The sequence below is a fragment of the Cyanistes caeruleus genome, chromosome 23, assembly GCF_971803275.1.
Source record: "Cyanistes caeruleus chromosome 23, bCyaCae1.hap1.1, whole genome shotgun sequence".
NCBI classification, from domain to species: domain Eukaryota; kingdom Metazoa; phylum Chordata; class Aves; order Passeriformes; family Paridae; genus Cyanistes; species Cyanistes caeruleus.
In genome coordinates this window covers 1,472,180-1,487,686 of record NC_141723.1, presented here as the reverse complement: position 1 = coordinate 1,487,686, position 15,507 = coordinate 1,472,180, and the positions used below count along the sequence as shown (strand labels likewise).

Below are 15,507 nucleotides of genomic sequence, written 5' to 3'. Positions count from 1 at the left end.
CTCCTTGGGGGACATCTGCCAACCACCCTTTGTTTACACAGTTGGACCAGGCATGGGGCAGGCTGGATCATCAAATCCATCCCCAAACCCACATTTCTTGCCTTACAACCACCCCTGGTCTCATCCATCCTCAGTTCGAGACAGCACCACAAATCATTCCAGCTGCTCCTAGGAGAAGAAAAAGCTCAACAGCCCTCCTGTGCAAATCACAGAATCACAGAATCTCCTCAGCTGGGAGGGACCCACAGGATCATCCAGCCCAGCCCCTGGCCCTGCACAGACACCCCAACAATCCCACCCTGAGCATCCTTGGCAGTGTTGTTCAAACTGGCAGCCTCGGGGCAGTGCCCATTCCCTGGGGAGCCTGGGCAGTGCCAGCACCTCTGAGGGAAGAACCTTTCCCTAAATCAAACTTAAACCTCTCCTGGTCCAGCTCCAGCTCCAGCTGATCCCAGGGTCCTGTCCCCAGCCACAGAGAGAAGAGATTGACATCTGCCTCTCAGGAGAAAGCTGCAGATGGTGATGTCTCCCCTGAACAAAACAAATCCTCACTGATCAGTGGGATTTTGGGAGAACCAGCTCTGCCCCTGCAGCTGTTTTATGCAACCACTGTCCTGGGTGGAAACACCCTGCAAAGGCACCCCCAAAATCCAGGTGCAACAAGATCAAGTAATGAATATTTGGAAAGCTCTCAGGGTTATTAATGAGGCAGAAGGGACCATGGTCCCTCAATTCCACAGAACCCAGAGCAAACTTTTGGGTGAAAAACAACTAAAAGCCAATCTAGACATGAAGAGGATCCCGGGTCTAACCCTGTCAAAGACATTTTTGTGTCCTTCCCAGGCTGAGAGATGATGCAAAGCAAGGTCCTGGCTGCATGAACTTGGCCCTTTCATGGTGCTGCTAATGCTCGTGCACACAGTAATTAAGGCTGGATGGATGAAGGCTGAATATTGAACTCTGAAGTCTGTGAAGGTCAGGGATGTGCTACAGGAGAGGCAATTTATCCCCGATCTGTAATAAGGTCTCACATCTGACCTATTAACTGAATGTTACATGATATTAATAATCTCCCTACAGATCGGGGAGAGACAAACAAAAGTCGAGTTTGGAGGTTGATTTGCTGGAGTTAATCCATCAAACACTCTAAAAATCTACAGTCAAACTGATTATTTTTAACTGAATATGCCTTTCTTTGATGAGACTGTGTGTGCATCACACTCCACACATACCTTTCGATGTAATAAAGATCAATGAATTATTCATGCCAACGTTATTAGTCCTCTATATAGGACACTCTCCTACAGATGGGTGAGCTCCTTCCAATCAGAAACCTCATTTGCTGAAAACTGAAGAGTCAGATAATGTCCCCAAATCGTTGACAACCAGCTTGAAACACTTCTAATTGAAAATATTCTTCTTCTACGGGAAAATTGGGAAGTTTTTATCTCTGCCTTCTCAAAGCACAGCATTAGGATTTTTTTCTTCTTTGAAATGATGGTTTGTTTTAAAATTTACCTAAATTTAATGTAAAGCTTTTTTTTTTTTAGAAGCACCACAAAGCAGTCCTAAAAATCCAAGCACTTCAGTGCAGCTTCAGCAATAATTCATTTTAGCCAAACCCCAAACGTTTTGTTTTCATGATATCAAAGGGCTTTGATTTGCTTTTATTGTTTCAACTTTATAATCATACGATACCATAAACCAGAAAGGAAACACACAGACCTCATCAAAGCAATGGGTTGCTATCAGGTTATGTTGATACAGCAGCAAAAGAATGGGGGAGATTTGGTTTCTTTTGGGTTTTTTAAATATTCTTCTAGAAAGCATTTGGTTTTACAAGAAATTCCATCTTTTATTGTGCTTCAGGTGTACTGTGCTGTGTTAGAGTCTCCTACAGAAAGAGAAATCGTAGAATCACAGAATCATGAAAAATTCTGAGTTGGAAGGGATCCACAAGATCATTGGGTTCAAATCCTGTCCCTGCACAGACACCCCAACAATCACACCGTGTCCCTGAGAAAGTTGTTTAAACATTCCTGGAGCTCTGTCAGCCCTGGGGCTGTGACCATTCCCTGGGGGGCTGTTCCAGTGCCCCACCACCCTCTGGGGGAAGAATATCACAATATCCAACCTAGACATGACACAGCTTCTTGCCAGTTCTTAGGAGAACTGCCAGCTGCTAGTTCCTAGTTGTGGGAATAAGAGTGGTTTATTGGAAGAAGTGGTTTATTGGCATCTTGGAAGAGGTTGTGGCATCTCACCAGCAGGGACAGCCAATGGGCTGCGCCCCAGCCAACCAGTGAGGCTGGAGAAAAATCTGGTGAATTCAGAATGGTTTGGGTTGGTTGGGCTCCTAAAGCCCATCCAGTGCCACCCTCTCCATGGGCAGGGACACCTCCCACTATCCCAGGCTGCCCCGTCCAGCATGGCCTTGGACACTTCCAGGGCTGGGGCAGCCACAGCTTTCTGTGATGCCCTCAGAGGCTGACCTGGAACAGAGGCTGGGCAGAGTTAAGAATAAAGTAAGGATTTATTGAAAGGCCTTAAAGGACACACATGGGGCAGTACAAGAGCCTGGCCAGGGCTGAACCCAAGGTGAACCCAAAATGGTCACAAAATGGGTGACTGGTCATGAGTATAAATTTTGCTCCATTTGCATAATGGGGTTAATTGTCCAATTACAGCTTCAAGTTATGAAGTCCCTTCCTTGTTTTTTCTCTTCAGTTCCCTGTTGTTTCTGCTTTTGGGCCTGAAACTTGTAACGCTTGTCCTTGGTACCAAGCTGGAAAAGGAATTGTTTTGTCTACCCACTCTGTGAAGAGAGCTCACCAACACTTCATATGAAGCTCAGAACTACACACCTGGGCAGCACAGAATCTGAAAAACATGAAAGCTCAAACTCAGGGCATCATCTGAGCAATGCCAGGGAATGGTTACACCTTGCTGGCACCACCCATCCTACAAAGGGGGAAAGAAACCTTGGGGGGCCACAAAGATTTGTCAGCTGAGGGACTTGGGGAGCCAAGTGGGGGTCAGAGAGGTTGAGGTGAGCTTCTTTGAGTCAGGGTGGGATGGAGGAGCTCACAACTGGCCCTGTCTGCTGGCAGGAGGCCACATGGGGACCTGTGAGTGCCAGCCCTGCCCAAACCCACCCCATGTGACAGTGACAGCTGCAGAACTGCCAGTGCTGGCACTGGACCAGCCCAGGTGCCTCACAATGACCTGTCCAGCTCAGCAAAGGTCCCCGAGCCTCAGCTTCAGCACTCCCTGCAAAGCCCCTGCTGGCATCTCCACCCCTCTCTGCAATTGCTGCAATGCAGATCTCTGCTTCATTAGCCAAAAATGCCATAAACTCACCCAACCCCTTCCTGGCTGCTGTGCTGTGGGAATGTGCATGGGCAGGGCAGGCACATCCCTTCACTTCCACTCTGTTCTGTGTCCTTAATTCCAGCAAGGTCTGTGCTGGAGGATAAATGACAAAGCCACAGCTCAGATCCATGGCAGCTGGAGATGAACAAAGTTTTTCCAAGCTATTTGATTCTCCCAAGAACCTGCCCCAAAGATCTTCAAACCAGGGAAGAAACAACACAAACCACCCAGCTTGTGGCTGGAAGTGGAGAGAGAAGCTCAGTGCCTTGTAAAACATGATGGGCTCCCCCCAGCCACAACATGGAATTAACATCCTTCAAAAAAATCCCAAACTGATAATTTTTTTAAGAAAAGGGAAAAATCAGAGCTGTTTGGGACTATTTTGCTTGGGAAAAAGGAGACAAAGCACTGGGCAGGCAGACAGAGGGAAAACACTCCTGTGCACTTCAGGTGGCCATTGCCACTTCTCACTCCATTTCCCCAGCTATCAATCTTCACCTTTCACAGGAAAATGGAGTTTTCCACAAAATGCTGAAGTTTCTCAGTCAAATAATAATCTTCTCCCTGAAACATCACTAAAATTATTTTACAGCAGCTGGAGAGGTCATCTGCTCCCCACCAAGGTCACAGAGGGAGATTTTCCATACTGTCCAGGGCTCCTGTGGTGTAATGAGTGAGGAGTGCGGTTCAGACCCTGTAACTGGGTCTGGCTGGACCCCAGAACCTTTCAGTCAGGGGGTTTCCAGACTCAGAGCCCACCACCACCTCCATGCACACTCAGCCCATTTCCTGCCCCTGCCCACTGAATTCCTGGACAGTTCCCAACCATGGATAGAGCAGCTCAGCACTGCTCAGGCTGGAAGGGCTCCCAGAACAACATCGCTTGCTTTGAATGTTCTCTGTGCAGAGAGAAGTGCAAAGTCTACAAGGGCAAATCACAAAATAAATGGGATGATCTCATGTCCTCATGAGAAATGGAATGTTCATCTTGTCATTGCACAAGGTACTGGAATCACCTGTGGCAGAGCTGCAGGAGGATTTTCATGGGACAAGCCAAATCCCCTCTCCTAATCACTCTGCCCCCTATCCTTGCCTTCAGAGGAGGCCACGGAGATGCTCCAAGGGTTGGAGCCCCTCTACTGGGGAGCCAGGCTGGGAGAGCTGGGGGTGCTCAGCAGGAGAGGAGAAGGCTCCAGGGAGAGCTCAGAGCCCCTTGCAGGGCCTAAAGGGGCTCCAGGAGAGCTGGAGAGGGACTGGGGACAAGGGTTGGAGGGACAGGGCAAGGGGGAATAGGTTTAGACTGGATATTTGGAAGAAATTTTTAGTTATGAGCATGATGAGGCCCTGGCACAGGGTGCCCAGAGAAGCTGTGGCTGCTTCTGGATCCTTGGAAGCATCCAAGGCCAGGTTAGATTTGGAGCAACCCAGGATAGTTGAAGGTGTCCCTGCCCATGGCAAGAGGATTGGAACAAGATGAGGTTTAAGATCCCTTTCAACCTAAACCATTCCATAGTTCCATGACTGTGAGTGCTCACTGTGAGAGTCCTTTGAGCACAGGATGAGAGATCTCATCCCACCTGCATCAGAGAGCAGCATTTGCACACCCCAGCTGCCTGGCGCCCTCCCTGCTGGTCCTTCCAAACTGGGATGTGCTCCCTGGAGGAGGGGTTTGGCTGTATGAAATCCCATGGGAGCCTGGTGGAGGAGTTGTGTCCCAGAGCTGGACTTTGGAAAAGGAAAAAAAAATTGCAGAGAAAGGCAAGCCACACACAGCGAGACATCAGCAGTGGTGCACGCACACCAACAATGCTGCTTTGCCAGAAAATGAGGTTTTGATTCCTTTTCAATTTTGTTAAAAAATGACAAATAAATGTCTTAATATTAATAAAGAAAAAAATAGATCCTCCGTCAGTGTGAATATATAATGTGATTTGACATACAGAATAGAATTAAATTAGCGAAATACAATGGGCTGGAAAGCAGAGCTGCTTTCCCTTAGAAGAATTGGCATTGGTGTGGAACCAGAGCCTGGCAGGTAACTCTGGTGTGCAGCTACAGCTCCTCACAAATCTCAGCTGAATCCTCAGGTGGTGGAATTTGGCAGGGGCCCCCCAACACTGGCATGGCAATGCCAGATCCTGCCAGCTGAGGATCTGGCTGTAGGAACACTCATTGTTCACATTTCCGATGGGATGCGTGTGAGGGGACAGCTCTGTCCTCCTCATCTGTCTCATGTGGAGAAGGATATTTAGGAGCTTCAGGGGTTGGAATCTCTGGGTCCAAAAGGGTTGTGAGCTCACATGGCCTTGAGAAGTGGCGCTTCCTTGTTGTGCCTGGAGGACATCAGGGATGGAGAACAGACCTCAAGGCTTAATATAAAGAGACACCAAGAGAGAACAAGACTTTTCCCCTTGTCTGGAAGGCCTCCCAAGGCAGGGACAAACTGGAGAGCTCCAAAGACCTTGTGAGCATTTTGGTGGTGAAGGCTGGCATTACACCATCCTGGGTGGTTTTACATGGATGCACCATGGCTGAGATGCTGCTCTGGGGAAGGGTTTTACACATGTATTTATAGGTGGCAGTTCCTCGCTGCTCCCAGAGCTGTGCCTACCTCCCTCATTTTGCTCATTTCCAGAAAGTTCAATTTAAATGTCAAATTTAAATGTCAAAGTGCTGAAAACCTGTGAATCAGAAAAACACGTGAGGGGATCAGAGAAAGCACCTAACACTGCTTCCTTCTTCAGCTCCAGTCCTCTGGAATTTGGTCAGGAATTGGCACTGGCTGCCCATGGCAATGGTGGAATCACCATCCCTGGAGGTGTTCAAAAGCTGTAGATGTGGCACTTGGGGACAGCTGTGGCCTTGGCAGTGCTCAGGGAACAGTTGGACTCAATCTCAGATGGGTTTCCAATCCCAATGATTCTGTGTTTGTACCTCTGCTCCCATGGGTACCCTTGCATGCTAATGACGCTTCCCAGACATCCCAGCCCCAGGAATCTGCCAGGGTCTGGCACTTCCCACCACCCCAACCAGCGACTCACTCTGATTCCCGAGTATCCATTTCCTACCAGCTCCCGGGCAGGTCGCATTGTTGCATTGTGTAATAACGTATTGATTAGCCAATCACTCCAAATTTTAGTACTGTGCCTACAAGATAATTAAATTATCTGCCTTTGTTTAAATTGTAATTTTATTTACTCTTGATTCTACTCCATAAAACTCACAGGCGTACGGTGTGTTACGTGTCTTATTAGCGCTTAACTCTGGCGCTAATTTTCAATACTCCATCACCACAAGTATTAAGTAATTGCTGCTGTTTATTCTTTGTGATTGCACCACGCTTGGATCCGCGTGCGGCATCGCAAGTACCCGGCGGGAGCTGAGTGGGGCCCAGCCCTCCTGGTGGATCCAGGCACCTCCAGCCCTTGGTGTGCGTGGAATGTGTTTTTCCCACTTTGTCTTCCTTCTTTTAGGTAAGGAAAGATCCCACTGCCACACATGTGCTCTGAGAAGTGGAACCAAAGCTCCCAATTCATGCAGCCAGCGCCCTGGATTTTGTCGGGGATGGAATGTTGGGGGTGTGGTCCCAAACGCTGTCTCTAGGGGCTGGGAATCATTGAGCACCTACAGGCACACACCCAGTGCAGGGCAAATCCATCCTCTCCCACTGCTGCACGACCAGGGCCAGCTTGGGTGCACAGAGAGATGGTGATGCAGGGAGACACACAGGTGGAGACATCAAAGATGATTTCCCAGGTGCATTCCTGGCTCTGAATGCCACCAGGGCTCTCAGCAGCAGTGGTTCCTGCAAAAGGGAGGATTAAGCAATGGAAATGTGCTGCTGCCAGGCCTTCCCACCCCTGTTTTCTGGGAGAAGGTATAGGAAGAAATGGTATTCAAGGCATTCTACTGGCCCTGGGGCGAGTGCAGGAATGATACAGCTGCCTCTGGGATGAATGCAGAAGAGATTTTAGTGGGTTTAGATTGGTGTGACATGAATTATTTTTCATAATTAACGAGACTGTTGATTTTACATGGTAGGTGTTCAGGTACTCTGGTGATCCGTGGCTGTTAAACACCCAAAGGTAATTCTAAATGCTGTTGATCTATGTCTGTTCTCAAGGGATGACTAATCTACATTTCTCTTCTCCCTCTACAATTAATCCCTGGATAATCTTATCTGCAAACACAAGTTTGGTACCTGGAGGCAGATGAGTCACAGATCTGCAGTGGAGGTTCCGTTCAGTGACAGGAAGATCTCTGGCACAGAGGGAGCCGTGGGTGCTTCCCCAGCCCAGCTGCCATCCTGCCTCTCCTCGGGGATGCCTCACCATCAGGTCAAGCCCAAAGCAGCTGCTACAGAGCTCTTCAGACTGTTCCCTAATCCACATGCACAGCATCACCTCAGCCTCAGGATCCTGCTCCTCTCCCCACAAAGCCTTCCTGCATCATCCTCCCCCTCCTCCCATGGGCTCAGGCTCCCCCCGGAGCCTTCCTCCCTGGGTACCACAATCCTTTCCTCTGACCTTTGCAAAGCAAACTCTCCCTGCTCGTGTCCTGCCTGAATCCCAGCTCACAGATCACTGTCACAGTGCTCTGCCCTCCTTGTGACACGGCCACTCCTCCCATCCTTGATGCCAGCTGATTCCATGCTTCCCACCACACTCCTGTCACACCCTTGGTGCTCTCTTCCACTCCTCCCATCCCCTGTGACTCTCAGCAGGGCTCCCCCAGCTCTTCCTTTTGTCTCAACACCTCCAAAACCCTCTGGCTGGCTGGGACTGTTCCCACATCACCTCTGTGGACCCCTGTTTCCCTGGGTGCCTGATCCCCTCTCCGAGGCTGGCTGGGCCAGGGGGCTGGGTCAGCCCCACATTCTGTGGGATGCTGGACAAGGAAAGTGCTGCACTGCATGAGCCATAATAACACGAAAAGTAAATAATTACAAGGATTGCTAATGCATCAGCTGCCAAGGAGTGAAAAATGAGCTGGTTCCAAGGGTAGCAATGGCACTGTTAATTCCAGGAAAGGGGAGTGGACACCTCCCAGTGTGAGCTGCTGGGCTGGAAGTGTGGACACCCTCACACCTGATCACTGGAGCACAGCCACAATTCCCAGAGGGTCTCACTGTGTGACCCTGGTGGGTGTCACAGGGAACACAGCAGTGCTTCCCTCTGCCTTGGAGATTGTAATTGGGTCCTGAGGATGGAGCCAAGTAGTTTGGTCACACTTTAAAATAAGTGTCAGCGGTTCATGCCTAATTACTTCTGAATTAGCTAGGTGATTCATCAGGTCTGATTATGAATGCATAATGAATTTACCAAATCCACATGTATTAGTGAGATATTAATTCCATACGAAATCCCACAATTCATTCATGTGCCATTTGTTTTCATTCCCTTCTTTTAATAAGCTAATTAGTTCAAATTATTTGTACTTCACTAAAGGCTTGAAACACATATAAGGAGTGATTAGCTTAAAACTCAGTAAATGGACAAGTATGGAGCTCACATTAATTGTGACGGGAGGTTCATAAAGAATTATTATCTCTCAGCCATCTCTGTTTGCAGCAATAATAATAATGTCTAATCGTGACAAGTGGATAAAACATGTGAAGCCCTGAACTAATGCAGCTGTACATGAATTTCTAAAATGAATATCTCCAGGCTTGGTGCTTGCCTTTGAAGTCGAGCTCAGCAGAAAGTTTTGTCTCTCTCTGACAGAAAACAAGACCACAGCTTTGGGGTGGATCCACCCTTTTCCTTTGCTGAGTCTCCCTTCCTTCCCCAGCATGCAAAGAGGGAAGAGAAAGGGATGTGGAATGAAACCCTGCCATGCTCATTCAGCTGGGGCAGGATTTTGGCACTCCAGGCATGCCTTGCCCACCTCACAGCAATGCAGGTCAGGGGTTTGCTTGCGCCCAGACTTCCCTGCTCCCCCAGGAAGTGTCCCAGACCCCCTGAACTCTCTGGGATTTGAGTGAAGAAGGAGAAGAACACCTGCATTTTTGCTGGCCTAGATGCAGGAGGAATAGAGACAGAACAACAATGCCACAGGCAGATGCAAACATCCCCATTTGGAGCAGTGCTGGAATGAGGAGGGTTTTTAGATAGAAAAGGGGGAGAAAAGACAGGATTTGTCCTTTTAAAGGAAATATTCTTTGCTAGTGTCAAAATTCTCCCCCAAGCACTGTTGCCTCTTTCTTCTGTTTTTATTTTCCTTCTCCCATTTACTTCTGTTCAAAGAGGGGGAAAAGTCTCCTGCTGGCTCCTGCTCTCCAAAGTGGGTCATGCCAAGGCTTCCAAAGGAGCCCTGCCAAGGAGCTAAATGCCTCCCTTCACTGGAGGCTCAGGGTCTGGAAAAGGCTTTGTTTGTTTTCCTGCAAACTTTGACTGGCTGAGAAATGTCACCCTTCCACCCCCCTCAACACCACCCTGCTCCCCTGCATCCCCTTCCTCTTCTTTCCAAAGCCAGACAATCCTGGTCCCTTCCTTCCTCCTCTCCCTGCTGCTTTCTCCACTTGGCTTTTAGCAAAGACCTGAAGATCATGGAATTTTTCAGGCTGGAAAAAGTCTCTGAGACCATTGAGTGCAACCATTAGTGCAGTTGGATGCCAAGTATCCAAAAGGTATTGCAAGGGATCCTATCCGAGCCTGGAGCTCTGGATCAGCCTCAGGAAGGATGCTGGCAGGGATATACACGGCTCTGTGCATGCAGTTGATGTGATATTTGGGAGTCTACCTAAATGTCCACAGGGAATTTTGTGTGACTGGGACAGCACACAAGCTCCTTTACATTAAAATGACATCCACCAGTAGCCAACACTCATCCCCCAATGAAAGCACAACCTCTCCCTGTGCCTTCTGTCTTCCACCAAACCCAAAAGATGAGTCTCTGCTGAGGACCCCAAAGCTCAGGGTTTTGGGGAGAAGAATTATTTTCATGGTATCTCTGACCTTTGGAGGTGATCTTGGCCCTTTGCTTTGGGAAATTGTGAGGTACCTGCCAAGGAACACGTGGCCCCGTCCTGCTTCCCTTCAATGTTATTCCCTTCACTATTACATATTTTTCAGCCAAATGTACATATTTTATTCACTCACACACTCAAATTCAAGCCCAGTGCCTTGGAGGAGAAGAAAATGGAAGAGGAGAGTACTGGGTAAGGGGGAAATGCAAATAATTGATGGATTGATTTTCCAGGGGTTTGTTCTGGAGCCCTGGAGGAGAAAGTCTCCCTTTGCCTCTCAGATTCAACACCATCAATCTCTTAAACCTCCTCTTCTGCACACACAGTGTGGACAGGGCTTGATTACAGATGCCCAGTGCTGTGACCAAAGAGCTCTGCTGTTCACCACATCCCAAACAAGTGCCTGGCACTGTGGGATCAGGGATGAAAGCTTCCCATAGGACCCTGTCCCATGTGGCACAGAGGAGGCAGTGAGTGCAGACATGATCCACTCACAGGAGAGGTGTGGCAGCTCCTGGGTCAAAGTGAATCCTGTACTTCCTCTTTTGTGGAACCAGAATTACTATCAAATCACAAAAAAAGAGGCTTTGGGGCCCATTTCCAGCCCATGAACCCTATTATTCTCACCTCTTCCTTAGATTCCCCTATATAGGACAGGAGAATAAGACTCCAGAAACAGCAAGAAAATTCTGGGGAGCTCTGGCTTCTTATACCCAGGAGGTCACAGCAGCCAAGCCAGCAGGTGAATCCTGTTACAAACTGGGTTAAACACAGTGAATCACATGAAAATATAAGCACAAATCCACAGCTGGGTCCTATAAACATCAGGCATTGGCAGCAGGAGCAGCATTCAGACCTGACCTGCTCTCCAGAACAGGCAGTTTGTAAAGAGAGAGCTCTGCAGGGAAGGGGACTATGGAATTTCAGGTGATGATGGGGTGACTTTAGGCAGAGAGGGACAAAGCATCCTGTGGCAGTGCCCACCACATCCAGCCAAGTGGGTAAAACCTGCAGGTTCTGTGCTCCAAGATGTTCTGTAGGTGCCACTTTGGCTGCAGATGTGTGAGCCAGGGCAGGAGTGAGGGTTGGCCAGGGCTGGGAGCACCCAGCAGAGCCCCAGGCCAGCCTGCAGCAGAACCCAAGGGTGACCTCATCTCCTCAGTGAGTTTTCCTTGCCTGACTGAGCTGTTTGGGGTGATCCTGAGCAGCTCATGCAGCCCTGGGAAGCTGCTCCTCACAGAGCTGCTCTTCCCAAGCACCTGGAGCTTCCCACTGTGCCTGCTCCCTCTGCAGCCCCTGTACCTGACGTGAGGAGACACCAGCTCACAAGTGCTTTCTCAGGGCCTTTTCCCCTCTTCTGAAGGAGCAATAAAAACCTGAGCAGGAAGGATTAGGGCCTTTGAGGAGTGTTCCCTGAGGCAAACCACACTGACACAAACTCCATCACCAAATACAGGTCCTGCCACCTCACCCAAAACTGTCCCCATGGCAGCCGTGAGTGCTGGTGCAGTGAACCCACAGCTCTGGGTGGGACAGGGATGTGGGGAAGATCTGCAGAAGGGGAAAACTGCAAGGGAACAGTGGTGATAAACAAGATAATCTAATTTATCATAGAATCCCAGAATGGTTTGGGTTTGAAGGAACCTTAAAGCTCCTCTCATCCCAGTCTCTGCCATGGGCAGAAACACCTTCCACTACCCCAGGGTGCTCCAAGCTCTGTCCAGCCTGGCCTTGGACACTTCCAGGGTGGAGCAGCCACAGCTGCTCTGGGAACCCTGCATCTTTTACTTATTCCAAAAAAACCCAACATGTGGGGCAAAAAGCAGCAGCTCTGTCTGATCCCTCAATCTGAGGCTGATTTAACTCCCTGAAACCCCAGCACAGAATGCATTCAGTGCTGAGGTATATAAAATATTCCAAGCAAATCAAATATACAATAGGTTAGGAGGAATAAAAGCAATCAGCCAGTCTGCTACTAATGAATTCAATAGCAGCAAAGCCCATTTCCTTCTGTTGGTTTTCTATAAACAATTTACAGAATAAATGTATTTTTGAGGTGTACAAATTGGTCGGTATTAAGATGCTTGATAAACAGTTTCTGGGGAAAGACAGGCTGTGAAAGCCTTCAAGTACTTCCTGAAATGCTAATTTATTTGCTCGCACCCTCACTTTTAACGGAGATGAAGCGTTTTGTGCCGGGAGTGAGTTAAAATCCTGCGGAAGAGAATTATGGCGGAGCTGGAATGAAACCCAAAGGACTGTGTATAATTAGATGAAGACACACAGTGCCAGCTGGTTCAACACCACCTCGGATTTGCAACATATCCATGTTTTATTACGCGTAAGAGAAGACATCAATAATAAACCAGTGGGATATCCAGGTGAGAAGTTTTTCCAGCACAACCTGGCAAAGTTGCATTGATTTTGTTGCAGTTTTCCCCTGTTATGAATGGTGAAACACCCCAGTTTCACCATCATTTTAACCCCCAAATCCCACTGAAACTACACAATGTGCTGTTACAACTTCAAAAAGCCTCCAAGCTGTGGTTTTGGCTCTTTGGTGCCTGTCACCCTTGCAGGGTAAATGGTCTTTGACTGGTGGGTTTGTGCCTCAGCACATGGGCAGCCCATGGGCTGTGGATGTGCAGGATGATCCCAGTGCCACTCCAGCACTGAGAGCACATCCAATGTGGAATAGGAATCCTCTGGCTGAAGAGCTCTGGAGAAAGAGTGAGAGGTGAAATACAGCTCACAGTCAACAGGATCTAACCCTGCAGTGTCTGAGGCAAGAAAAATTACCCATCATATGGGAACAGCTCGACCTGATGTTCTTCCTGTCCCTCAGAGAGGTTTTGAGAAGTCTATAAAGCAGAAAGCAGTGAGGAAAGCAGCCCAGGAAGATAATGAAATTCTAATAACAGAGCCATCATTGTGGGAAGAGCAAAGGACGTTGCTTAATGCAAGAAACATGGGCTGAGCTGGCAAAATTCCAGCTGCCACCATCTCCTGGGTGGCTGGTGGGGCAGGGAATGAGCTACTGGCACCAGTAACATTTACCAGAGCATGGAGAAGGAGGGTACCAGGGCACCTTTGGCAACCTTTAACTCCTAAACCCATCAGTTCTTGAAAATAAGAGACTCCTCATGTTTTGATAACTCCACAAGAGCCTGTAGACATTATGCAAATGCTCAGGGAGCGCTGTGAAGAATAAGGCCAGGACACCGAAGGCAGGGAGTTTATAATTGCTTTTTAATATATTTTCTGAATTCATTGTGCATGCGCTATCTGTCCCAGGGGCTGAGCTGGCAGAGGGGACAGTGTCAGGTGGAATAAATAGGATCTCATAACTTTAGTCATTCTGTATTAAATAGCGTTGAGCAGCACAATAAACAGAGGGACTGGGAAGCACATGCAATAAGGAAATAATTCAAGCACTGTGCATGCAAATCTTTCTCTCTCAGATCACCCTCATTAATCACCTCATGCTCATTTATACACTTAAAGAAGCCATAAACAAAGGCAGAGATGGTTCCTCTCATTATTAGTTTTTTTATTGAGTTAACTTCCAGAATATTTTATAATAATAGTCATGGCTGGTGATGGAGTTGCCTGCTCTAACCAGCTCATAAAGTTCCCCCTGCTCCTCCTGTCTTGGTGTGATATAGGTGGTTATACAGAGACTATGAAGCTTATTGAGTCAAAAGAGGGAGATGTGATGGCAGCTCCATCATTTCTCCTGCCTTTGGCTTATTCCAGGCTCCAGAAAGCACCAGAGGTTCAGCACTTTGTTATGGAGACACAGATCCTGAGGAGAAGGGAGGAGGGAGATGGAGGAAACCCCAAACCCAAATCAAAACCAGTTGTTCAATTGTGACAGCTCCCTGAACTCTCTGTGCATCTCCAGCCTCCCTGGAAAATAAGGAAGAAAACAATGTCCATTTGTCTCTGGGCTCAAAGAACCTGGGTCCAGCCCAGGAGCAGAGAGCTGCTGGGAGTGGGTGGTGATGCTCCCAGTGGTAGTTTTTGGACCTGATGGACACTGTTCTGAAGCCTACATCATTGGAAGGTTTTGGATTTTTGGTGACAGTCTGTTTGTGCCCAACAACACTCCACACTCTCCTCCCTCCTCACAGAGGTCATGGATTCTTTCTTAATTACTGGCTGCTGCTGTTCTCTGGACAGAGCCAGGCAACACCAGCCTGAAGTTCAGTGAAGGAATAAGGAGAGGCTGCAGGAGATGCTCTGTCCCTTTGGGATATCAGCAGAAATAAAGAGATGGGGAAGTGCATCGTGATCACCTTCAGAGCACTCCACCCCCCTTACACCCACCTCTATCCCCCTGGCACAGCTCCCCCCTTCAGAGCCCCTAAATCCTGGCCAATATATCCTGAGTGCCTCATACATAACTCTGTCGAGTAAGAAGATTAAGTGATGTTAACTTAAGTCTAATATGAGGCTGGGTAATAAATTTCCCCGGGAGCTGCGGGAAGTGGGCGCCGCGGCGGAGCGTCAGGTGCCTGGCAGCACTAACACACATCTTAGGGAACTTATCATCTAATTAGAGGGGATGAAGCTGATTTTTCCAGTGTGGTTACATGTGGTAATGAAGCATGCAGAAAGCCACGCAAGATAGATGGCCACTCTCACTGCTGAAGCTGAAAACTTGCTTAACTTAACAGTCTATTTATTACATTTACTCCCGAGTGTCCCTGCTTAATAATGCCAGCTCATCCCGTGCCCTGCAATTAAAACCACTCCATGAGTTTGGAGGGCTTGGGAGTGGGATTTAGCACCCTGGTTGGTTAAAGGTTGGTGCCTTCTCTTCCTAAAAATGCTTCTTGAGAAACCAGGTTTGTCCATGGCTGGTTTTGTCCACCTTACAGAGGGATCAAACTACTGAGGGGAGTTTGGTGCTGCTTCCCTGGAAGTGTTCAGACGATGTGTGAATGTGGCACTTGGGGACAGGGCAGTGCTGGATTAATGGTTGGAAGTGATGATCTCACAGGGCTGTTCCAAAATGATCCCATTGTTCTATGATTCTTTATCAGCAGCCCACAGCTCCCAGGGCACCGCATCCCCATCCAGTGGCTGATCCAGTGGGACACGCAGGCTTCCCGCTGCTCTCCACCCCAAAATGGGAAATTTCACTGCCAGCTCGGGGAGAAAAT

General features: G+C 48.4%; 1 protein-coding gene and 1 long non-coding RNA gene across 4 annotated transcripts in view; both read right to left on the bottom strand.

Moving 5' to 3' along the window:
- The window catches only part of KIRREL3 (kirre like nephrin family adhesion molecule 3), a 351,687-nt gene that overhangs the window by 170,126 nt on the left and 166,054 nt on the right, over nucleotides 1-15,507 (bottom strand). The window lies entirely within an intron of this gene.
- LOC111939405 (uncharacterized) lies at nucleotides 6,612-8,455 on the bottom strand. The gene is made up of 3 exons (XR_002869266.2): nucleotides 7,899-8,455; nucleotides 7,574-7,752; nucleotides 6,612-7,177 (listed from the first exon to the last, which is right to left on the bottom strand). It is a non-coding gene; the product is annotated as an uncharacterized LOC111939405 (long non-coding RNA).